Below are 27,760 nucleotides of genomic sequence, written 5' to 3' on the forward strand. Positions count from 1 at the left end.
TCTGTCCAATGCAAGGTGGCGTGGACTCAGTCCATATCTTATATTACATTCTGTACATTACAAGTTGGAGTGGGCTCAGTCCATATCTTCTGTTACATTTTGCACAATACCAGGTGGGGTGGACTCAGTACATAACTTTTATTACATTCTGTACAATACAAGGTGGGGTGGATTCAGTACATATCTTACATTACATTCTGTCCGTCACAAGGAGTGGTGGACTCAGTCCATATCTATATTAAATTCTGTGCATTACAAGGTGGGGTGCACTCAGCACATATCTTATATTACATTCTGTACATTACAAGGTGGGTTGGACTCAGTACATATATTTGATTACATTCCATACAATACAAGGTGGGGTGGACTTAGAACCTATCACATATTACATCCTGTACAATAGAAGGAGGGGTGTACTCAGTTCATATCTTACATTACATTCTGTACAATACAAGGTGACGTGGACTCAGTCCATCTCTTATATTACATTCTGTTTTGTACAAGGTGGGGTGGACTCAGTACATGTGACATATTACATTCTGAACATTACAAGGTGGTGTGGACTCAGTGCATCTCTTATATTATATTCTGTACAATACAAGGTGGTGTGGACTCAGTGCATATCTTATGTTGCATTCTATGCATTACAAGTTGGGGTGGACTCAGTCCATATCTTATATTACATTATGTACAATACAAGGTGGGGTGGACTCATTACACATCTTATATTACATAATGTACATTAAAAGGTGGGGTGGACACAGTACATATCATATGTTACGTTCCGTAAATTATAAGGTGGGGTGGACTCAGTACATATCTTATATTACATTCTGAACAATACAAGGTGAGGTGTACTCATTACATATCATATTTTACATTCTGTACAATACAAACTGGGGTGGACTGCTTACATATCTCATATTACATTCTGTACAATACAAGTTGGGGTGGACTCAGTACATATTTTATGTTACATTGTGCGCAATACAAGGTGGGTTGGACTCCGTACAAACTTTTATTGCATTCTGTACATTTCAAGGTGGTTTGTACTCAGTACTAATCTTATTTTACATTCTGTATCGCACAAGGTGAGGTGGACACATATCTTAAATTACATTCTGTACATTACAAGGTGGGGTGGACTCAGTACATGTTATATATTACATTATGAACATTACAAGGTGAGGTGGACTCAGTACACTTCTTATGTTACGTTCTGTAAATTATGAGGTGGGGTGGTCTCGGGACATATCTTATATTACATTCTCTGTAATACAAGTTGAGATGGACTCAGTCCATATCTTGTATTACATTCCGTATATTACAAGGAGGGTTGGAATCATTACACATGTTATATTACATTCTGTACGATACAAGGTGGGCTGTGCTCAGTACATATCTTATGTTACGTTCTGTATAATACAAGGTGAGTGGACTCTGTACAAATCTTATATTACATTCTGTACATTACAAGGTGGGGTGGACTCAGTACATATATTATATTACATTCTGAACAATACAAGGTGAGGTGTACTCATTACATATCATATTTTACATTCTGTACAATACAAGGTGTGTTGGACTCCGTACTTATCTTATATTACATTCTGTACATTTCAAGGTGGTTTGTACTCATTACAAATCTTAATTTACATTCTGTATAGTACAAGGTGAGTTGGACACATATCTTATATTACATTCTGGACAGTACAAGGTGGGATGGACTCATTACATATCTAATATTACATTCTGTACATTACAAGGTGGGGTGGAATCAGGAAATATCTTATATTACATTCTGTATAATACAAGGTGAGTTGAACACAGTCCATCGCTTATGTTACATTCTGTATAGTACAAGGTGTGGAGGACACTGTACACATCATATGTTACATTCTGCACATTGCAAAGAGGGGTTGACTCAGTTCATATCTTACATTACATTCTGTACATTAAAATGAGGGGTGGACTCAGGACATATCTTCTTTGTCGTTCTGTACAGAAAAGGTGGGATGGACTCAGTACACATCTTGTATTACATTATGAACAATACAAGCTGGGGTGGACTCCTGACATATCTTATTTTACATTCAGTAAAATACAAGGCGGGGTGCACTCAGTACATATCTTATATTACATTCTGTACATTACATGGTGGGGTGGACTCAGTACATATCTTACATTACATTCTGTACAGTACCAGGTCGGGTGGACTCAGCACATATCTTATATTACATTCTGTATAATTCAAGGTGGGGTGGACTCAGTACATACCATTTATTACATTCTGTATAATTCAAGGTGAGGTGGACTCAGTACATATCTTATGTTATATTCTATACATTCCAAGGTGGGGTGGACTCAGTCCATATCTTATATTACATTCTGTAAAATACAAGGTGGGGTGGACTGCTTAAATATCTTGAATTACATTCTGTGCAATACAAGGTGGGGTGGACTCAGTACATATCTAAAATTACATTCTGCTCAATACAAGGTGGGTTGTACTCATTACATATCTGACATTATATTCTGTACAATACAAGCTGGGTTCGACTGCTTACATATCTCATATTTCATTCTGTACAATACAAGGTGGGGTGGACTCAGTGCACATCTTATATTAGATTCTGTACAATACAAGTTGGGGTGGAGTCAGTACATATCTTATATTACATTCTGTGCATTACAAGGTGCTGTATGCTCAGTACATATCTTACATTACATTCTGCATAGTACATGGTGAGGTGGACACTGTCCATATCTTATATTACATTCTGTACATTACAAGGTGGGGAGGACTGCTTACATATCTTATGTTACATTCTGTACTGTACAAGATGGGGTGGACTCAATAAATGTCTTATATCACATTGTGCACAATACAAGGTGGGTTGGACGACGTGCATATCTTATTTTACATTCTGTACATTGCAAGGTGGTGTGTTCTCAGCACATATCTTTTATGATATTCTGCACAATACAAGGTGGAATGGACTCAGGACATATCTTATATTACATTCTGTACAATGCAAGGTGGGGTGGCCTCAGTACACATCTTCAATTACATTCTGTACAATACAACTGTGGTGGACTGCTCACATATCGTACATTACATTCTGTACAATCCAAGTTGGGGTTTACTCAGTGCATATCTTATATTACATTGTGCACATTGCAATGTGGGTTGGACTCCGTACATATCTTGTATTACATTCTACCAATACGAGGTGGGGTGGACTCAGTACATAACTTAGATTACATTCTCTCCAATACAAGGTGAGGTGGACTCAGTACAGATCTTATATTACATTCTGTACATTATAATTTGGGGTGGACTCAGCACAATACAAGGTGGGGTGCACTCATTGCATAGCTAATGTTACATTCTGTACAATACAAGCTGGGGTGGACTCCTGACATATCTTATTTTACATTCTGTACAACACAAGGCGGGGTGTTTTCAGTACATATCTTAAAATACATTCTGCCAATACGAGGTGGGGTGGACTCAGAACATATCTTATGTTACATTCTGAACAATACAAGCTGGGGTGGACTCCTGACATATCTTATTTTACATTCTGTACAATACAAGGTTGGGTGGACTGAGTACATATTTTACATTACATTCTGTACAATACAAGGTGGGGTGGACTCCTGACATATCTTATTTTACATTCTGTACAATACAAGGTGGGTGGACTCAGTCAATATCTTATGTTCCATTCTGTATAATACTAGGCGAGGTGGACTCAATTCATATCTTATATTACATTCTGTACATTACAAGGTGGGGTGGACTCAGTACATATCTTATATTACATTCTGTACATTACAAGTTGGGGTGGACTCAGTACATATCTTATATTACATTCTGTACATTACAAGGTGGGGTGGACTCAGTACATATCTTAGATTACATTCTGTACAATACAAGGTGGGGTGGACTCAGTACATATCTTATATTACATTCTGTACAATACAAGGTGGGGTGGACTCAGTACAGATCGTATATTACATTCTGTACATTATAATTTGGGGTGGACTCAGCACATATCTTATGTTACGTTCTGTTTCATACAAGGTGGGGTGGACTCAGTGCATATCTTATGTTATATTCTGCACATTATAAGGTGGGGTGGACTGAGTCCATATCTTATATTACATTCTGTGCTATACAAGGTGGGGTGGACTGCTTACATATCTTATGTTACAGTCTGTACAATACAATTTGGGGTGGACTCAGTGCATATCTTATGTTACATTCGGTACTTCCCAAGGTGGTATGTGCTCAGTACATATCTTACATTACATTCTGCATAGTACAAGGTAAGGTGGACACTGTAGATATCTTATATTCCATTCTGTACATTACAAGGAGGGCTGGACTCAGTACATATCTTATATTACATTCTGTACATTGCATACAGGTGTGGACTCAGCCCTAATCTTATTTTACATTCTGTACAATACAACGTGGTGTGGAGTCAGTATACATCTGCTATTACATTCTGTCCAATGCAAGCTGGGGTGGACTCCTGACAGTCCTCATTTTACATTCTGTACAATACAAGGCGATGTGTTCTCAGTACATATCTGATATTACATTCTGCCAATACTCGGTGGGGTGGACTCACTAAATATCTAATGTTCCATTCTGTACAATGCAAGGCGAGGTGGACTCAGTACACATCTTATATTACATTCTGTACATTACAAGGTCGGGTGGACTCAGTACATACCTTGGATGACATCCTGTACAATACAAGGTGGGGTGGGCTGCTTGCATATCTTATTTTACATTCTGTACAATACAAGATCGGGTGGACTCAGAACATGTCTTATATTACATTGTGCACAATACAAGGTGAGTTGGACTCCGTGCATATCTTAGATTACATTCTGTGCATTACAAGGTGCGGTGGACTCAGGACATATCTTATATTATATTCTGTACATTAATAGGTTTGGTGGACTCAGAACATATCTTATATTACATTCTGTGCATTACAAGGTGCGGTGGACTCAGGACATACCTTATATTACATTCTGTACATTAATAGGTTTGGTGGACTCAGAACATATCTTATATTACATTCTGCACAATACAAGGTGGGGTGAACTCAGTACATATCTCATATTACATTCTGTATTAAACAAGGTGGGGTGTACTCATCACATATCTTATGTTATATTCTGCACATTACAAGGATGTGTGTTGTCAATACATATCTTATATTACATTCAGTATCGTACAAGGTGAGGAGGACACTGTACATATCTTATATTACATTCTGTACATTACAAGGAGGAGTGGAATCAGTACATATCTTATACTGCATTCTGCACAATACAAGGTGGGGTGGACTCAGTACATATCTTATGTTACATTCTGCACATTACAAGTTGGGTTGGACTCAATACACATCTTATATTACATTCTGTACAGTACAAGCTGGGGTTGACTGCTTACATATCTTATATATCATTCTGTACAATACAAGTTGGGGTGGACTCAGTACATATCTTATATTACATTTTGTACATTACAAGGTGGGGTGGACTCAGTACATATCTTATGTTACATTCTGTACATTACAAGTCGATTGGGACTCAGTACACATCTTTTCTTACATTCTGTACAGTACAAGCTGGGGTTGACTGCTTACATACCTTATATTTCATTCTGTACAATACAAGTTGGGGTGGAATCAGGACATATCTTATATTACATTCTGTACATTACAAGGTGGTGTGTACTCAGTACACAACTTACATTTCATTCTTTATAGTACAAGGTGAGGTGGACACTGTCCATATCTTATATTACATTCTGTACATAACATGGAGGGATGGACTCAGTACATATCTTAAATTACATTCTGTACATTACAAGGAGGTGTGGACTCAGTACATATCTTATATTACATTCTGTATAATACAACGTGGGGTGGACTCAGTACATATCTAAAATTACATTCTGTGCAACACAAGGTTGGATGGGCTGCTTACATATCTTATATTACATTCTGTTCTGTATAAGATGGGGTGGACTCGGTACATATCTTAAGTTACATTCTGTACAATACAAGGTGGGATGGACTCAGTACCTATCTAAAATTACATTCTTACAATACAAGGTGGTGTGGATTCAGTACATATCTTTTATTACATTCTGTACATTACAAGGTGGGGTGGACTCAGTACACATCTTATATTACATTCTGTACAGTACAAGCTGGGGTTGACTGCTTACATATCTTATGTTACAATCTGCACAATACAAGTTGGGGTGGAGTCAGTACATATCTTATATTTCATTCTGTGCAGTACAAGGTGCTGTATGCTCAGTACATATCTTACATTACATTCTGCATAGTACATGGTGAGGTAGACACTGTCCATATCTTATATTACATTCTGTACATTACAAGTTGGGGAGGACTGCTTACATATCTTATGTTACATTCTGTACTGTACAAGATGGGGTGGACTCAGTAAATGTCTTATATTACATTGTGCACAATACAAGGTGGGTTGGACTCCGTGCATATCTTATTTTACATTCTGTACTTTGCAAGGTGGTGTGTTCTCAGCACATATCTTTTATGATATTCTGCACAATACAAGGTGGAATGGACTCAGGACATATCTTATATTACATTGTGTATAATACAAGGGGGGTGGACTCAGTACATATCTAACATTACATTCTGTACAATGCAAGCTGGGTTGGACTGATTACATGTCTCATCTTACATTCTGTACAATGCAAGGTGGGGTGAATTCAGTACACATCTTCAATTACATTCTGTACAATACAACTGTGGTGGACTGCTCACATATCGTATATTACATTCTGTACAATACAAGTTGGGGTTTACTCAGTACATTGTGCACATATCTTGTATTGCATTCTCCCAATGCGAGGTGGGGTGGACTCAGTACATATATTAGATTACATTCTCTCCAATACAAGGTGAGGTGGACTCAGTACATTTCTTATATTACATACTGTACAATACAAGGTGAGGTGGACTCAGTACATATCTCATATTGCATTCTGTACAATACAAAGTGGGGTGTACTCATTGCATAGCTAATGTTACATTCTGTACAATACAAGGTGGGGTGTACTCAGTACATAACTAAAATTACATTCTGTACAATACAAGGTGGGGTGGACTCAGTATACATCTGATATTACATTCTGTACAATACAAGGTGGGGTGGACTCCGTACATATCTTACATTTCATTCTTTATAGTACAAGGTGGGGTGGACACTGTACATATCTTATATTACTTTCTGTACATTACATGGAGGGGTGGACTCATTACATATCTTATATTACATTCTGTACATTACAAGGAGGTGTGGACTCAGTACATATCTTATATTACATTCTGCACAATACAAGGTGGGGTGGACTCAGTACTTGTCTTATATTACATTGTGCACAATACATGGTGGTTTGGACTCAGTACATATCTTATATTAAATTCTGTACAATACAAGGTGGGGTGGACTCAGTACATATCTTCTATTACATTCTGTATAATACAAGGTGGGGTGGACTCAGTACATATCTTATGTTACATTCTGTACATTACAAGTTGAGTTGGACTCAGTACACAACTTTTCTTACATTCTGTACAGTACAAGCTGGGGTTGACTGCTTACATATCTTATATTTCATTCTGTACAATACAATTTGGGGTGGAATCAGGACATATCTTATATTACATTCTGTACATTACAAGGTGGTGTGTACTCAGTACATATCTTACATTTCATTCGTAATAGTACAAGGTGAGGTGGACACTGTACATATCTTATATTACATTCTGTACATAAAATGGAGGGATGGACTCAGTACATATCTTAAATTACATTCTGTACTTTACAAGGAGGTGTGGACTCACTACATATCTTCTATTACATTCTGTACAATACAAGGTGGGGTGGACTCAGTATACATCTGATATTACATTCTGTACAATACAAGGTGGCTTGGATTCAGTACTTGTCTTATATTACATTTTGCACAATACAAGGTGGGTTGGACTCGGTACATATCTTAAGTTACATTCTGTACAATACAAGGTGGGATTGACTCAGTACCTATCTAATATTACATTCTTACAATAGAAGGTGGGATGTACTCATTACATATCTTATATTACATTCTGTAAAATACAAGCTGGGTTGGACTGCTTACATATCTCATATTTCATTCTGTACAATACAAGGTGGGGTGGACTCAGTACATATATTTTATTACATTCTGTACAATACAAGGTGGGGTGGACTCAGTATAAATCTGACATTACATTCTGTACAATACAAGGTGGGTGGACTCAGTGCATGTCTTGTATTATATTGTGCACAATACAAGGTGGGTTGGACTCCGTGGATATCTTATATTACATTCTGTACATTGAAAGGTGATTTGTTCTCAGTACATATCTTATATCATATTCTGTACGATACAAGGTGGAATGGACTCAGTACATATTTTATATTACATTCCTTGCATTACAAGGTGTGGTTGTCTCAGGACATATCTTATATTACATTCTGTACATTACAAGGTTGAGTGGACTCAATACATATCTTATATTACATTCTGTACTATACAAGGTGGGGTGGACTCAGTACTTATCTAAAATTACTTTCTGTACAATACAAGGTGGGATAGACTCAGTGCATATCTCATATTACATTCTGTATAAAACATGGTGGGGTGTCCTCATCAAATATCTTATGTTACGTTCTGTACAATACAAGCTGGGTTGGACTGCTTACATTTCTCATTTTATATTCTGTACAATACAAGGTGGGGTGGACACATTGCACATCTTATATTACATTCTGTACAATACAAGCTGTGGTGGACTCAGTACATATCTTATATTACATTGTGAACATTACAAGGTGGGTTGGACTCCGTACATATCTTATATTACATTCTTTACATTACAAGGTGGTGTGTACTCAGTACATATCTTATATTACATTCTGTACATTACAAGAAGGATTGGAATCAGTACATATCTTATATTACATTCTGTACAATACAAGGTGGGGTGAACTCAGAATGGGCGACTATTACACGGAGAGGGAATATTACACAGAGGGCAATATTACAGAGTGTGGAATATTGCAGAGAGGGGTAATATTTCACAGATGGTAACATTACACAGCGGGGGGGGAATATTACACAGAGGGGAATATTACACAGAGTGTGGGATAAATTGAACAGGGAGGGGGAGAGATTGTACAGGGAGGGGGAGAGATTGAACAGGGCGGGGCGAGCTGCTAATTCAATCAAGAGAAAACAGTTAAGGGATAAGCTGTTGACATTTCGCTCACAGCAACTGACAGAACATAAGTTGCAAAATGTCCAGAGCAGGTGTGTGCGGGCCCAGGGACAGGAGAGAAAACAAACCCAGGGGAGGTTTGGAGCCTGCAACAAACACCGAGCAGTGCAGACAGATAGTGCGTCACCGGTTCGAGGCATTCAGAGGAAAGGCAGGGGTGAAACAAGCTGCAGACTTGGATTAGGGAGAGATTCTGTGCAACTGGGGGAGTGTGAGAGAGGGGGAGAGAGAGGGAGGGAGAGAGAGGGAGGGAGAGAGAGGGAGGGAAAGAGAGGGGGGAGAGAGAGGGAGGGAGAGAGAGGGGGGAGAGAGGGGGAGAGAGGGAGAGAGAGGGCGGGGGAGATAGGGAGAGAGAGGGCGGGGGAGAGAGAGAGAGGGAGAGAGAGAGGGGGTTGAGAGAGAGTGGGGGGAGAGAGAGGGGGGTGAGAGAGAGGGGGGAGAGGGAGGGAGGTAAAAAGAGAGAGTGAGAGAGGGAGTGTGAGGGAGGGAGTTCTGGGCTCTTGCTGTGCCTTTTTAATCCCTTACATTTGTATTTTAATCAATTCTCTCTCTCTCTCTCTCCCCTCAGGAATCTTTTTGATGAAATGCTGCAAGGAGATGATCCAGAAAGAGACATTTTGTGAGGAAGAGTAGGAGTGGGAAAAATCCTGGGCCAAGAATAGTTCTCTCCGCTGCGGACTGTCTGAGTGAGACCTTCACCGCAGCCTGGACCCGATGGGGGGCACTTGAGTGATGTCTGGCTTACTCTGGGGTCACTGGGTGCACACTGGGATCACTGGGATATTCAGGGGACACTGGGGGGATCACTGGGACATTCAACGGACACTCGTGGGGGTGGTCACTGGGACATTGTTGTGCCAGTTCTTGTTGTTGTGTTTGTGGTCTGAACATCAAGACCACCACTCTGGCATCACTCTGGGCTGACTGGGTGCACCCTGACATGATTCTGGGTTCACTGCGGGATCACTGGGGACACTCTGTTTGCTACTTGCCGCCATCTGACGAAGGTGGTAACCACACTGTCCATTTAACAGTGTATTTAATGATATATAAACCCACCATTTACCCACACTGTCCATTTAACTGTGTATTTAATGATAAATAAACCTACCATTTACCCACGTTGTCCAATTAAAAGTGTAATTAATTACATATAAACACTCCATTGACCCACACGATCCATTTAACAGTGTATTTAATGATATATAAAACCACCATTTACCCACACTGTCTATTTAACAGTGTATTTAATGATATACAAACCCACCATTTACCCACACTGTCCACTTAACAGTGTATTTAATGATATTTCAACCCACCATTGACCCAAATTGTCCAATTACCAGTATATTTAATTATATGAATCATTCGTCTGAAGTTTTTGGTTCGAATGAATAAAACTCCGCTTCAATCAGCGATAGATTTAAACAAGCTGTGGAGGGAGAGTTCACATGAAGATAAATGTTGGGGATTGTTTGTTGCCGCCGCTTCAGGCTGTGTCTCCGGCCCGAATGAATCCTCAATCCTGGTCAAAAAACAAGCGGGGAATTAGTGAGAAAGTGGGAAATATCGCAATCTATCCCAGGGATTGATTACAACAATCCCCCCCTCGGAATTATCAACACAATCTATCTCCGGGATTGATCACAGCAATCCGTCCCTCGGAATTATCACCACAATCTGTCCTTGGGATTGATCACAACAATCCGTCCCTCGGAATTATCACCACAATCTGTCCCTGGGATTGATCACAACAATCCGTCCCTCGGAATTACCATCACAATCTGTCCTCAAACACTTTCTCTCTTCGGAAACTTTCAACCCGGGGAGGGGCTATGTATTACCGTCTGTGAACCTCCTCAAAATGTGAGCAATCCAATCTTCATATCAGGAATGATCCATTCCGGATTTAACAATGTAACTGGTGAATCTGCTGAATATTCACTATGATATTAAGAGGAACGGATAGGGTGGATAGAGAGAAACTCTTTTCGCTGGTTGGGGATTTTCGGAGTCGGGGGCACAGTCTAAAAATTAGAGCCAGACCTTTCAGGAGCGAGATTAGGGAACATTTCCACACACAAAGGGTTGTCGAAGTTTGGAGCGCTCTTCAGCAAATGGCAATTGATACTAGCTCAATTGCTAAATTTAAATCTGAGATAGATAGCTTTTTGGCAACCAAAGGTATTAAGGGATATGGGCCAAAGACAGGTATGTGGAGTTAGATCACAGATCAGCCATGATCTTATCAAATGGCGGAGTAGGCACGAGGGGCTTGATGGCCAACTCCTGTTTCTCAGTTCCTTTGCTCCTAAATGTAACTTTGGAACGTCAGAACTGATTCTCCCACTGATTCAGGTGATTGATGCTCAGCGGTAGTTTAATTCGGCGGTTAAATGGTTAATGTCCTCACCGACAGATACAGCCTCTCCTCAGCTCAATGACGAAACACTGGCGATTGGCCCAGGGTTGAAGCGCAAACATTAGAAAATCGATGGGTCTTCAGTAAACAATGTCCCTGAAGCAAATGTAACAATTTATTTCGAACCAAATATCTGTTTTACTGAACTGCCCTGGAACAAGAAGAGAAAAGGTAAAATGTACAACTGACTTTGTTCACAATTGACTTGGCAGCGAATTGTCAACCCGGTTCGATTTGATTCCACCAGAAGGGCCGCTCCCTGTTCTGAAACAAATGAGGAATGTTTGTGTTGAAATCCATCCTGATGTTTGGCAGTAGCTTTCATGGAGGGCGGAGCTCTGAATCTCACATAAGAAGGAGCAGATCAAACTCCCTAGTTTTGAACTGTTAAAATAAAGCAAAGAAATTGTACTCGATTAATTACAATGAAATAACAAGGATATAATTTGCAAAATCTGCACGGACATTGCGGGACGGAAAATCCTTGCGGAATCAAGGTAAGGTTAATGTGGTGTCAATGTCTTTTTAATTAACTTTTTCTGCCTCTTCCTCTTTTCCAAAGCCAATTTCCCGCGGTCAGATATGTTCCCCTGGCGGAGGGAGCTCTCTAATCCTCGCGGATGGAAAAATTCACTAATTGTTCGCTCAGACACTGACTGAAGGCCCGCTATTTCACACAGCGAATTTCAGGGCTTATCCCTTTATGGACTCCACCAATCTCCCCACAGACACATTTTAAAGCGGTTACAGGGCAGAAAGCAGGAACACGAACTCTGGAGATTTACACCTTCCTTGTCCAGCGGTGCCTACTTCCCATGTCATGTGTGGGAAACTGTCCGTTTTCACTCCATATGCATTTATTATTAACTGTGACACTGGCTCTTCTTACTCACTGAGCCGTTTTGTGCCTGGTACAATATATTGATTTGATCAAAGACTGATCGAACACACAGTTCAGCTCTGGAAAGGGTTAACACATTCGCAATGGCCGAATATTGCTCTCTGCCGGGCACCTGGAAAATCAGCCCATGTTTACCCGAGGCCGGACTGAAGGTGATCCAATCACAGGATAGGAGCAAAGTAGGAGATAAATCTTGTTCCTGATTAATTATAATTAATTCGTGTCATGCGAATTAGATGGGAGAATGGAGCAGGGACTACTGTTTTCTCTAAAATATGTTATTGAGGATGTTATTTGTTAAACTGGCTCAACTGAAGAAAGAGAGGCCGCTCCCTTCAGACAGAAACAAACTTCAGGAATGTTTTAACGGGAAACTTGTTCCGGGCTGAAACCATCTTTCACACAGATCGGTGCTTCCTGATCGATAACCTTGGTAATTTGAGAAGTTACTTTTAACATCAACAGGTAGGAGGGTCCGGTCACTAATCTTTACAAAAAAAGTAACAATTCAATTAAACAACAGTAGGTAGACCCATCACTAATCTTTATATGAAAAATAACAACTCAATTTACCAACAGTTGGTAGTCCCTTCGCTAATCTTTATATAAAAAATTACTACTGAAATTACCAACAGGTAGGAGGGTCCATCACTAAACTATATATAAAAAATAAACAACGGAATTACCAACAGGTAGGATGATCAATCATAATGTAAAAAGTAACTAGTCAAATTAACATGTTGAAGAGTCCATCACTAATCTTTAAAGAAAAACTAACAACTCAATTTACCAACAGCGGGAAGACCCATCACTAATCATAATATAAAAAGTAACGACTGAAATTACCAACAGTTAGCAGGGTCCATCACCAATTATTTATGTGAAAAGTAACCACTGAAGTTACCAAGAGGGTGGAGGGTCCATCATTAACCTTTAAATATAAAGTTACATCTGAATTTAACAACAGGTGAGTGGGTCCATCATCAATCTTTATATAAGAAGTAGCTACTGAAAAGATCAACAGGTTGGAGCGTCCATCACGACTCTTTGTATAAAGAGCAACTAATGAAATTACCAACAGGTATGAGTGTGCATCACTAATCTTTATTAAAAAGTAACTACTGAAATTACCAACACGTAGCAGGGTCCATCACTAATTTTTATATAAAAAGTAACAACTGAAATGATCAACAGGGAGGAGGGTCCATCAATAATCTTGATACAGAAAATAGCGACGCAAGTTACGAACAGGTAGCAGTGTCAATCACTAATCTTTGAATGAAAATCAACTAATGAAATTACCAACATGAAGGAGTGTCCATCGCTAATCTTTATTAAAAAGTAACTACTGAAATTACAAACTGGTAGGGGGATCCATCACTAATCTTTATATGAAAAGCAACTACTCAAATTACCGATAGGTGGAAGATTCCATCACTAAACTTTACATAAAAAGTAACGACTGAAATTACCAACAGGTTGGAAGCTCCATCACTAATATTTATATGAAAAGTAACTACTCAAATTACAAACAGGAATGAGGGTCCATCATTAATCTTTATAGAAAAAGTCGGAGGGTCCAACACCAATCTTGATAGAAAAATATACTACTGAAAATGCCAACAGGTCGGAGCATCCATCACTGATATTTATATAAATAGTAACTACTGAAATTACAAACAGGGAGGAGGGTCCATTACTTATCTTTATATAAAAAGAAACTACTGAAATTACCAACAGGTAGAAGAGTACATACAAATAATTATATAAAAAGTAACAACTCAATTTGCCAACAGGTAGGAGGGTCCATCACTAATCTTTATATAAAAAGTAACAACTGAAATTAACAACAGGGGGGAGGGTCCATCATTAATCTTCATAAGGAAAGTAACAACTCCAATTACAAAAAGGTAGGAGGGTCCAACAACAATCTTTATATCAAAAGTTACTACTGAAAATGCCAACAGGTCGGAGCATCCATCACTGATCTTTATACAAATAGTAACTACTGAAATTACCAAGAGGGAGGAGGGTCCATTACTTATCCTTTTCTAAAAAGAAACTACTGAAATTACCAACAGGTAGAAGAGTCCATACAAATCTTTATATAAAAAGTAACAATTCAATTTACTAACGGGTAGGAGGGTCCATCACTAATCTTTATATAAAAAGTAACCACTGAAATTAACAACAGGTAGGAGGGTCCATCAATAATCTTTATATAAAAAATAACTGTTCAAATTACCAATAGGTAGAAGAGTCCATCACGAATCTTTACATAGAAGGTAACTACTGAAATCACCAAAAGGGAGGAGGCTCCATCACTAAACTTTATACAGAATGTAACCACCGAAATTACCAACAGGAATGAGGGTCCATCACTAATCTTGATATAAAAAGTAACCACTGAAATTACCAACAGTTAGAAGAGTCCATAGAAATCTTGATATAATAAAGTAACAACTCAATTTACCAACTGGTAGGAGGGTCCATCGCTAATCTTTATACAAAAAGTAACGACTGAAGTTATCAACAGGGAGGTGTGTCCATCATTAAACTTAATATGGAAAGTAACAACTCAATTTACCAACTGAAAGGAGGGTCCATCACTAATCTTTATATGAAAAGTAACTACTGAAAATGCCAAAAGGTCGGAGCATTCATCCCTGATCTTTATATAAATACTAACGACTGAAATTACCAACAGGTAGCAGAGGCCATACAAGTCTTTATATAACAAGTAACAACTCAATTTACCAACTGGTAGGAGGGTCCATCACTAATCTTTATATAAAAAGTAACCACTGAAATTAACAACAGGTAGGAGGGTCCATCACTAATCTTTATTTACAAAGTAACTGCTGAAATTACCAACAGGCAGGAGGGTCCATCAATTATCTTTATATAAAAAGTAACGATTGAAATTACGAACAGGGAGTAGAGCCCATCACTAATCTTTATACAAAATGTAACTACTGAATTACCAACAAGTAGAAGAGTCCATACAATAATTAGATAAAATGTAACAACTCGATTTAACAAGTGGTAGGAGGGTCCATCACTAATCTTTATACAAAAAGTAACGACTGAAGTTATCAACAGGGAGGTGTGTCCATCATTAATCTTCATATGGAAAGTAACAACTCAATTTACCAACTGAAAGGAGGGTCCATCACTAATCTTTATATGAAAAGTAACTACTGAAAATGCCAAAAGTTCGGAGCATTCATTCCTGATCTTTATATAAATAGTAACGACTGAAATTACCAACAGGTAGCAGAGGCCATACAAACCTTTATATAAAACGTAACAACTCAATTTACCAACTGGTAGGAGGGTCCATCACTAATCTTTGTATAAAAAGTAACCACTGAAATTAACAACAGGTAGAAGAGTCCATCACTAATCTTTACATAAAAAGTAACGACTGAAATCACCAACAGGGAGGAGGGTCCATCACTAAACGTTATATAAAATGTAACGACTGAAATTACCAACAGATTGGAGGCTCCATCACTAATCTTTATCGAAAAATTAACCAATGAAATTAACAACAGGGAGGAGAGTCCATCACTAATCTTTATATAAAAACGAACAACACAATTTACCATCCGGTCGGAGGGTCCATCACTAATCTTTTATAAAAAGTAACCACTGAAATTGACAACAGGGAGGAGGGTCCATCACTAATCGTTATATAGAACGTAACTATTGAATTATCAACAAGTAGAAGAGACCATACTAATCTTTTGTTGAATATTAACAACTCAATTTACCATCTGGTAGGAGGGTCCATCACTAATCTTTATATAACACGTAACAACTGAAATTACGAAAAGGTAGGAGGGTCCATCACTAATCTTTATGTATAAAGTAACAGCTGAAATTACCAACAGGTATGAAGGTCCATCACAAATTAAATATAAAAAGTAACTACTGAAATTTACAACATAGAGAAGGGTCGATCAATAATCTTTATATAAAACGTATCAACTCAATTTACCAACAGTTAGGAGGGTCCATCATATTTTTTGTCAAAAGAGTAACCACTGAAATTATCAACAGGTAGGAGGGTCCATCACAAATCTTTTTGTAAAAAGCAACAACTGAAATTACCAAAAGGCAGGAGGACCCATCACTAATCTTTATATAACACGTAACAACTGAAATTGCGAAGAGGTGGGAGGTTCCATCACTAATCTTTATGTATAAAGTAACGGTTGAAATTACCAACAGGTATCAAGGTCCATCACCAATCTTAATATCAAAAGTAACTACTGAAATTAACAACAGGGTGGAGGGTCCATCACTAATCTTTCTATAGAATGTAACCACTGAAATTGCCAACAGGTAGGAGCATCCATCACTGATCTTTATATAAATAGTAACTACTGAAATTGCCATGCGGGAGCAGGGTCCATTACTTATCTTTATATAAAAAGTTACTACTGAAATTACCAACAGGTAGATGAGTCTATACTAATCATTATATAAAAAATAACAACTCATTTAACCAACTGGTAGGAGGGTCCATCACTAATCTTTATATAATACGTAACAACTGAAATTACGAAGAGGTAGGAGGTTCCATCACTAATCTTTATGTAAAAGGAACGATTGAAATTACCAATAGGTATCAAGGTCCATCACTAATCTTTATATAAAAAGTAACTAGTGAAATTTACAACAGAGAGGAGGGTCGATCATTAATCTTTATATAAAACGTATCAACTCAATTTTCCAACAGGTAGGAGGGTCCACCATATTTTTGTATGAAGAGTAACTACTGAAATTATCAACAGGTAGGAAGGTCCATCACGAATCTTATTGTAAAAAGCAACAACTGAAAATACCAAAAGGGAGGAGGGCCCATCACTAATCTATATTTAAGAAGTGACAACTCACATTTCCAACGTGTAGCAGGGTCAATTACTCATCTTTATATGAAAAGTAACTACTGAAATTAACAACAGGATGGAGGGACATTCACTAATATTTCTATAGAATGTAACCACTGAAATTACCGACCGGTCGGAGGGTCCAACACCAATCTTTAGATAAAGAGTAACTATTGAAAATGCAAACAGGTCGGATCATCCATCACTGATCTTTACATAAATAGTAACTACTGAAATTACCAACAGGGAGGAGGGTCCATTACTTATCTTTATATAAAAAGTAACGACTGAAATTACCAACAGGTAGAAGAGTCCATACTAATCTTCATATAAAAAGTTACAACTCGATTTACCATCTGGGAGGAGTGTCCATCACTAATCTTTATACAAAAAGTAACTGCTCAAATTACCAATAGGTAGAAGAGTCCATCACTAATCTTTACATAAAAAGTAACTACTGAAATCACCAAAAGGGACAAGGCTCCATCATTCAACTTTATATAAAATGTAACTGCTGAAATTGCCAACAGATTTGAGGCTACATCACTAATCTTTATATAAAACGTAACTACTGAAATTACCAACAGGAATCAGGGTTCATCACTAATCTTGATATAAAAAGTAACCACTGAAATTAACGAAAGGGAGGAGAGTCCAGCACTCATCTTTTTCTAAAAAAAATAACAACGCAATTTGCCGTCTGGTAGGAGGATACATCATTCATCTTTATATAAAAAGTAACCACTGAAATTAACGACAGCGAGGAGGGTCCATCACTAATCTTAATATAAAAAGTAACGACTGAAATTAGCAACAGGGAGGAGGGTCCATCACTAATCTTTATATAGAATGAAACTACTGAATTATCAACAAGTGGAAGTGTCCATACTAATCTTTTGTTAAAAAATAACAACTCAATTTGCCATCTGGTATGAGGGTCCATCATTAAACTTCAAATAAAAACTGAAATTAACAACAGAGAGGAGCGTGCATCATTTATCTATACAAAGCATGTAAACAATGAAATTACCAGGAGGCAGGAGGGTCCATCACTAATCTTTATATAACACGTAATAACTGAAATTACGAAGAGGTAGGAGGCTCCATCACTAATCGTTATGTGTAAAGTAACTGCTGAAATTACCAACAGGTATGTCGGTCCATCACTAATCATTATATAAAAAGTAACAACTCAATTTACCAACTGGTAGGAGGGTCCATGACTAATCTTTATGTATAAAGTAACTGCTGAAATTACCAACAGGTATCAAGGTCCATCACTAATCTTTATGTAAAAAGTAACGACAGAAATTTACAACAGGGAGGAGGGTCGATCCTTAATCTTTACATAAAACTCATCAACTCAATTTACTAACAGGTAGGAGGGTCCATCATATTTTTGTACAAAGAGTAACCACTGAAATTATCAACAGGTAGGAGGGTCCATCACGAATCTTTTTATAAAACGTAACAACTGAAATTACCAAAAGGCCTGAGGGCACATCACTAATCTTTATTTAAAAAGTGGCAACTCACATTTCCAACGGGTAGCAGGGTCCATCACTAATCTTTATATAAAAATTAACGACTGAAATTAACAACAGGTTGGAGAGTCCATCACTAATATTTACATAAAAAGTAACTACTGAAATCACCAACAGGGAGGAGGGTCCATCACTAAACATTATATAAAATGTAACTACTGAAATTACCAACAGATTGGAGGCTCTATCACTAATCTTTATATAAAAAGTAACCACTGAAATTAACAACAGGAAGGAGGGTCCACCACTAATCTTCTTTAAAAGTAACGAATGAAATTAGCAACATGGAGGAGGGACCATCACTAATCTTGATATAGAATGTAATTACTGAATTATCAACAAGTAGAAGAGTCCAAACTAATCTTTTATTAAAAACTAACAACTCAATTTACCATCTGGTAGGAGAGTCCATAATTAATGTTTAAATAAAAACTGAAATTAACAACAGAGTGGAGCATGCATCATTTATCTCTATAAAGCATGGAAACAATGAAATTACCAAGAGGTAGGAGGGTCCATCCCAAATCTTTATATAACACGTAACAACTGAAATCACGAAGAGGTAGGAAGGTCCATCACTAATCTTTATGACCAAACTAACTGCTGAAATTACCAACAGGTATGAAGGTCCATCACTAATCTTTATATTAAAATTAACCACAGAAATTACCAAAAGGGAAGAGTGTCCAACACTAATCCTTATATAAGAAGTAACTACTCAAGTAACCAAGAGGTCGGAGGGTCCATCACTACTTTCCATATCGGAAGTAACCACTGCATTACCAAGAGGTAGGAGTGTCAATCACTCGTCTTGATATGAAACGTAACAACTCAAATTACCAACACGGAGGAGGGTCCATCATTAATTATTGAATAAAAAGTAGCAACTGAAATTACCTACAGGTTGTCGGGTCCATCACTTATCTTTATATAAAAAGTAGCTACTCAAATTTCCAACAGGAAGTAGGGACCATTATAAATCGTTTTATGAAAAGTAACTATTGAAATTACCAACAGGCAGAAGGGTCCATCACTTATCTTTATATAAAAAGTAACTACTGAAATTGCCAGCAGGGAGTAGGGGCCATCATTAATCTTTATAAGAAAAGTAACTACTGAAATTACGAACAGGGAGTGGAGTCCATCACGAATCTTTATATAAAATGTAACGACTGAATGACCAACAAGTAGAAGAGTCCATACAATCATTATATGAAAAGTAACAACTCAATTTACCAAGTGGTAGGAGGGTCTATCACTAATCCTTATATAAAAAGTAACTACTGAAATTTACAACAGGGAGGAGGGTCGATCATTAATCTTTATATAAAACGTATCAACTCAATTTTCCTACAGGTAGGAGGGTCCATCATATTTTTTTATATAAAGAGTAACTGAAATTACCAAAAGGCAGGAGGGCCCATCACTAATCTTTATTTAAAAAGTGAAAACTCACATTTCCAACGGGGAGCAGGGTCCATCACCAATCTTTATATAAAAAGTATCTGCTGAAATTAACAACAGGGTGGTGGGTCCAGCCCTAATATTTCTATAGAATGTAACCACTGAAATTACCAACAGGTAGGAGGGTCCAACACCAATCTTTATATAAAACGTTACTACTGAAAATGCCAAAAGTTCGGAGCATCCATCACTGATCTTTATATAAAAATTAACTACTGAAATTAACAACAGATAGGAGGGTCCATCACTAAATCTTTATATAAAAAGTAACTAATCAAATTGCCAATAGGTAGAAGAGTCCATCACTAATCTGTACATAAAAAATAACTACTGAAATCACGAACAGGGAGGAGGGTCCATCACTAAACTTTATATAAGAAACTACTGAATTTACAAACAAGGAAGAGGGTCCATCACTAATCTTTATTTTAAAAAACATCTACTGAAATTAACACCTTGCAGGTGGGTCCATCACAAATTTTCATATAAAAAGTAACTATTGAAATTATCAAAAGAGAGGAAGGTCCATCACTAATTTACATAAAGTGTAACTGCACAATTTAATCTTGTCATTATTTTAGTGCCAGCGAATAACTTCAACTATAGTTTGATGAAACTACTAACTGAGATCAATCGCGTTTACATTTCCACAATGTGGAAAGGATAATACAGTGACTGATAGTTTGATTGGTTGCTCTTGCCTGTATGCACACACAGAAGGAGGCACACGCACACGTGGAGAATTATGATTTTAAAATTGCCGTCAAATCTACAACTTATATATTTGTGGTGTTTGCTGAGATTGTAAGACCCCTAAGAATAATCCAAAAATAAATGTGCAGCATCTGTTTAAAGTTACACAATTCATAAATTATACATTAGTGTTCAATTAGTAAAATTCCTGACCTCCTACAGTGCTCATTAGTCAGGTGCTGATACCATGAGAGATAAGGTAAATATATTCAAAAGGAAGTACCAACCAAAACGCATCTCTCTGAACACACGGACAATGTACTACCCATCGAGAGCAGAGAAATCACACCCAGCTCCATATTGTGTTTGTCGATAATTATCAGGTTCACAAAATAAAAGAATTTAATATAAAAACTCAACAAATCAAAAGAATTAAAAAAACAAATCTGTGAATAAAATAATACAATAGCGCCAGACTGAGTAAAACTGAGTGAAGGATCATTTAATTCATCACCTCGATCCATATCACCCTTCAGAATATTCACTACCTCAGGAATAAGTATGGTGCTGGCCTGCACTGCAAGTAAATCTTACCAACTGGTGCTCCCAGTGCAGAATTTCGGACATCCAGAACTGGGTTGTGGAAATCAGCGGGACTCATTGAGTTTCACTGGGCACCTGTCTGTGCCGCACCTGATGTGGAGAGTTGATCGTAACAGTCGAGAAGTGCCCGATCCAAGAGCTAACAGCTGTTGTACTGATGGGGAAGGAGGGACTTGATATCACATTTAACAAGCCAACTTTCCTCCCTCTCATTTTAATATTTCAGTCTAACCTTCCTTTAATATACTTATTACAGAGCATCACAATCTTGGAACGCCTGTCACCACCATGGCTGAAGGTCCAAACAGGGGAGAAGATCCAACATCATCAAGAAGAATGAGAATAGACACCGGTAGGTTCAGAACAATCTTTCAAATATCAATTGTGTCCGGATAAAGGGTCCAGATCATGAAAAATATCCTGTTGTTCAAACAGGAAGAAGAAACCGAGCATATAGTGTGTAGATAAAAGAATGTGAGTGACCATCTACCGGACCCTGCGGTCACAGTTGGAGGGATCTCAGTATTGGAACTGTCCAATAGACAACTGATGTTATGGACTGTAAGGCGGATAGAAACAGTCACTCAGATTGGTATTCCTGAGTAACAGTGTGAAACCAGGGAGCAGTGGGAGGCAGCCCGAGTGGGAGATAGGTGAGAGGAGGTGGGGTACAGGAATAGGAGAGCGAGAGTGGTGCGAGATTCTATAGTCAGGGGAATAGACAGACTCTTCTGCAGACCTGAGCAGGTCCAAGTGATACGTTGCCGCCCTGGTGCCAGGGGGAAGAACTTCCTGGAACAGGTGGGACCATCTCTGGAAAGGAACGGAGAGCGGAAAATAGTCATGGTCGGAATCAATAACACGGTTCGAATTACGTTTATAAAGGGAATATTAAAATTTGAGCTCTGGACTGAAAAGCATGGCCACAGGTTGGTGATCTCCGAATTGTTGTGCACTGGGCCCTTACTGAGGACAACATGACGCTGGTGAATGTGTGGCTGGAGGGCTGGAGCAGGAGTGAAGGGTTCATGTTCTTGGGACACGAGGGAGAGTTCAGGAAGAAGGGAACGGACGGTTACGATCTCAAGCAACCAACAAAAACGGTTTGACAGACTGGGTATATGGAGCAGTGGGAGGGTTTCACCTGATTAGACTGGAGCGTGTGAAATATCCGGAACTGAGACTAGAGAGTGGAAATAATAAAACTGTTGGAGCAGGAACGGAAGATTTATGAATTTTTGAAAAGAGATTACCAAGAAAAAAGGAAGGAGTTTTTTGAAGTAGTGACAGAAGATGTAACTTGATATCTAAAAATTAAAAAAAAACGAGAACGTGTCAACATTCCAGTGAATTGGAGTTCAGATTGTGTGTTATGTCTGTGAATCTAAAAATCATTCCAAACACGTTTGGAAAGTTAGACTCTTGAGGGATGTGATATGGTATCGATCAGACAGGGCTGGATTGGATGAACTTTTGGCGAGATACAAAATATTGCCTACAGTTTCTAAAAATGATGGCAGATATGAAAATGATGGTTTCAAAGAATCAACGTATCACAGTATCAAACTATCGACAGTAAAAGTATTCCATACAAAGATGTCGATACAGCATCTTCAGCGAGAGTGAGGAGGGTGTGGAGCCATATTTCGAGACAACTGTCGAGAAGGATTTGGCTCTGAATGTAATAGCCGAGGTGGATTCGTCACTGAGCTCAGAGACAACGTACCCGAGGCTGTTAAAGGAAGTCAGAGAACAGATAGGAGGGACTCTGACCATATTTTTTCAAAACTCACAATTTTTGAACACGCAATTGTTAATGAAAATATCCAGGTGGACTGAAAGAGACCATGTAATGTCTGTGTTAAAACAGGGAGAATGTGGCAATCAGATAACCAGAGACTTATTAGACAACGTGAGAGGGGAGAGATACAAAAGGGTCCAGAGGGTCCAGAGGGGCAATTTTTTCACTCAAAGGGTGGTGAGTGTCTGGAACGAGCTGCCAGAGGCAGTAGTAGAGGCGGGTACAATTTTGTCTTTTAAAAAGCATTTGGACAGTTACATGGGTAAGATGGGTATCGAGGGATATGGGCCAAGTGCAGGCAATTGGGACAAGCTTAGTGGTATAAACTGGGCGACATGGACATGTTGGGCCGAAGGGCCTGTTTCCATGTTGTAACTTCTATGATTCTATGATTCTATAACGTCATTTGTTGGCAAACTTCTCGAATCTGTAATTTCACGTCGAATCATTTATGATTCAGTGAAGGCTGGAACGGATTATCTGCAGACATTTGACATTGTAGTTGACAAATTTGATACAGCCTTATTGAGACGTGACTATATCGATAAATGGATTGTAACACATGCGGTATATATGAGTTTTCAGAAGGTATTTGATAACGTGGCTCACAGGAGGCGGCACCCGTTTGGTGTAAGAGGAAATTTAACCGCCCGGATGGAAGGTCGATAATATGCTTAGTTTTCTCCATTGTTGTTCACAGACCGAACACTGCGATCACTGAGGTCTTGACAAAGTCTGCCGGTTAACAACTGTCCCAGTTGACGAAATTCTATCGGGACAGACGAGAACAGGCAGTTGAAGAAGGGATGGACGGAGTTAGCTCATTGTCAACACACGACTGACATTTCAGTGGACAAGAACATCGGGTAAGTGGGAGGGGAACGTGATGAGTTAGCATTATTTAAACATTACAGAACCAACAGGATATCAGAACTGGTTGTCGTGGTCCATATTGGTACCAACGATATAGGTAAAAAAGGGATGAGGTCTGGAAGGTGAATTTAAGGAGTTAGCCGATAAATTAAAAAGCAGGACTTCAAAGTTAGTGATCTCAGGATTAGTACCGTTGCCACGTGCTATTGAGTATAGGAACAGGAGAATAGACAGGGTGAATGCGTGGCTGCAGGGATGGTGTAGGAGGGAGGGATTCCGATTCCTGCGACATTGGGACCGGTTCTTGGGAAGGTGGGACCTGTACAAGCGTGACGGGTTACACCCGAGCAGGACCGGGACCAATGTCCTCGCGGGGGTTTTTGCGAGTGCTGTTGGGGAAGGTTTAAACTAGAGTGGCAGGGGGATGGAAATCTGAGCGCGGAGTCAGAAGGGAATAAAATTGAGAGCAGCAAGAGAGGGGAAGACCCAGGGGAAATCTACAATACAAATAGGACAAACAGTTGTTCAAGAACAAGTGAGAGGGAAAAGCGTAGAGCAGCGGAAAGGAAGTGTACGACAGATTAATTAACAACGAGAAAGCGTATGGCGATTAACCCAGCATCAAAGCTGTGGCAGGGGGTTGGGAACCTGAGCAGGGAGACAGAGGAAAGCTTGTCAGGAAGGGGCACAATGTATGGAGTAAAAGGTAAAGTGTTAAAAAAGGAAAAAGCAGGAACTACGTGTCACAAAACATATTTGAAAGTTCTTTATCTGAAAGCACGTAGCATTCGTAACAAAATGGACGAGTTAACGGCACAAATAACTACGTATGGGTATGATCTTGTGGCTATTACAGAAACATGGCTGCACGGTGACAACGACTGGGAATTAAATATGCCAGGGTATTTAACAATCCGGAAGGACAGGCAGGAAGGAAGGGGATGTGGGGTGGCTATGATAATAAAGGAAGGAATCACTGTAATACAGAGAAATGATATTGGAACAAAGGATCAGGATAATGAAACAGTTTGGGTGGAGATGAGGAATAATAAGGGGAAAAGAACACTAGAGGGCGTAGTATATAGGCCTCCAAATGGTAGCAACTCTGCTGGAAGAAGTATTAATCAGGAAATAGTCGGGGCATGTAACAAGGGAACAGCTATAAGTATGGGGTATTTTAACTATCATATTAACTGGACAAATCAAATTGGGCAGGGCAGCCTTGAGGAAGAGTTTATTGATTGTATTAGGGATGGATTTCTTGAGCAGTCTGTAACTGAACCTACAAGGGGGCAAGCAACCTTGGACCAATCCTGTGTAATGAACCAGGATTTATTAATAATGTCCTAGTGAAGGATCCCCTTGGAATGAGTGACCATAACATGGTTACATTCCATATCCAAGTAGAGAGTGAGAAGATTGGTTCTCAAACAAGCGGACTGAGCTTGAATAAAGGAGACTATGATGGTATGAGAGCGGAATTGATTAAAGTGGACAGGGAAAATAGATTAAAGTGTAAGGCGGTACATGAGCAATGGTGTTCATTCAAGGAGTTACTTTACAACTTTCAAAAAAATATATATTCCACTGAGGAAAAAAGGGTGTAAAAAATGATAGCCATCCGTGGCGAAGTAAAGAAATTAAGGATAGTATCCGACTAAAAGCAAGGACATATAAGGTAGCCAAACTTAGTGGGAGTATAGAAGATTGGGAAGTCTTCAAAAGACAGCAAAAAGTAACTAAAGGATTGATTAAGAAAGGGAAGATAGATTATGAAAATAATTTAGCTAAAAAATATAAAAACCGATAGCAAGAGATTCTATTGTTATATCAAGAGAAAAAGGGTGGCTAAGGCAAACGGGGGTCCCTTAGAGGATGAGACCGGGAAATTAATGGTGGGAAACATGGAGATGGCAAAAATGCTGAACAAATATTTTGTTTCAGTCTTTACGGTGGAGGACACTAAGAATATCCCAACACTGGACAAACCGGCGGCTCGAGGCGGGGAGGATCGAAATACGATTAAAGTCACCAAGGAATTGGTACTCAGTAAATTAATGGGACTCAAGGTGGATGAATCCCCTGGACCTGATGGCTTACATCGGAGGGTCTTGAGGGAAGTGGCAGTAAGGATTGTGGATGCTTTGGTAATAATTTTCTAAAATACACTGGACTCGGAAAAGGTCCCGGAAGATTGGAAAACTGCTAATGTAAAACCCTTATTTAAAAAGGGTAGTAGGCAGAAGGCTGGAAATTATAGACCAGTTAGCCAAACATCTGTGGTAGGTAACATTTTGGAGACAGTAGCAGAACATTTGGATAAACATAATTTAATAGGACAAAGTCAGAATGGCTTTACGAAGGGGAATTCATGTCTGACAAATTTGCTTCAGTTCTTTGAGGTCATAACGTACAGGGAGGATGAAGGGGAACCAATGGACATAATGTATTTAGACTTCCAGAAGGCATTCGAAAAGGTGCCACAAATAAGATTATTCCTCGAGATGAAGAATCACTGAATTGGGGGTAATATTCTGGAATGGGTGGTGATTGGTTATCTAACAGGAAGCAGAGAGTTGGGATAAATGGTTCATTCTCGGACTGGCAACCAGTAGCCAGTGGTGTTCCGCAGGGGTCGGTGCTGGGTCCCCAATTCTTTACAATCTATATTAACGATTTGGAGGATGGGACCGAGTGTAACGTATCAAAGTTTGCAGATGATACAAAGATGGGATGGAAAGTGAAGAGTGAGGAGGACATAAAAACCCGACAGGGGGATATAGACAGGCTGGGTGAGTGGGCGGAGATTTGGCAGATGGAATACAATATTGGAAAATGTGAGGTTATGCACTTTGGCAGGAAAAATCAGAGAACAAGTGATTATCTTAATGGCGAGAAACTGGAAAGTATTGCAGTACAAAGGGATCTGGGGGTCCTCGTGCAAGAAAATCAAAAAGTTCGTATGAAGGTGCAGCAGGTGATCAAGAAGGCCAACGGAATGTTGGCTTTTATTGCTAGGGGGATAGAATATAAAAACAGGGAAGTATTGCTGCAGTTATATAAGGTATTGGTGAGACCGCACCTGGAACACTGCATACAGATTTGGTGTCCAGACTTAAGAAAATACATACTTGCTCTCGAGGCAGTACATAGAAGGTTCATTCGGTTAATC

General features: G+C 38.9%; 1 long non-coding RNA gene across 2 annotated transcripts in view; it reads left to right on the plus strand.

Moving 5' to 3' along the window:
- LOC137313895 (uncharacterized) overlaps positions 1-10,493 on the plus strand; it is a 67,028-nt gene extending 56,535 nt beyond the window's left edge. For both annotated transcript variants that reach the window (XR_010961106.1, XR_010961107.1), the window contains one exon: positions 9,958-10,493. This is a non-coding gene — a long non-coding RNA (uncharacterized lncRNA). The remainder of the gene's footprint in view (positions 1-9,957) is intronic.
- Positions 10,494-27,760: the final 17,267 nt, after the last annotated feature.

The sequence above is a fragment of the Heptranchias perlo genome, unplaced genomic scaffold (genome assembly GCF_035084215.1).
Source record: "Heptranchias perlo isolate sHepPer1 unplaced genomic scaffold, sHepPer1.hap1 HAP1_SCAFFOLD_49, whole genome shotgun sequence".
NCBI classification, from domain to species: domain Eukaryota; kingdom Metazoa; phylum Chordata; class Chondrichthyes; order Hexanchiformes; family Hexanchidae; genus Heptranchias; species Heptranchias perlo.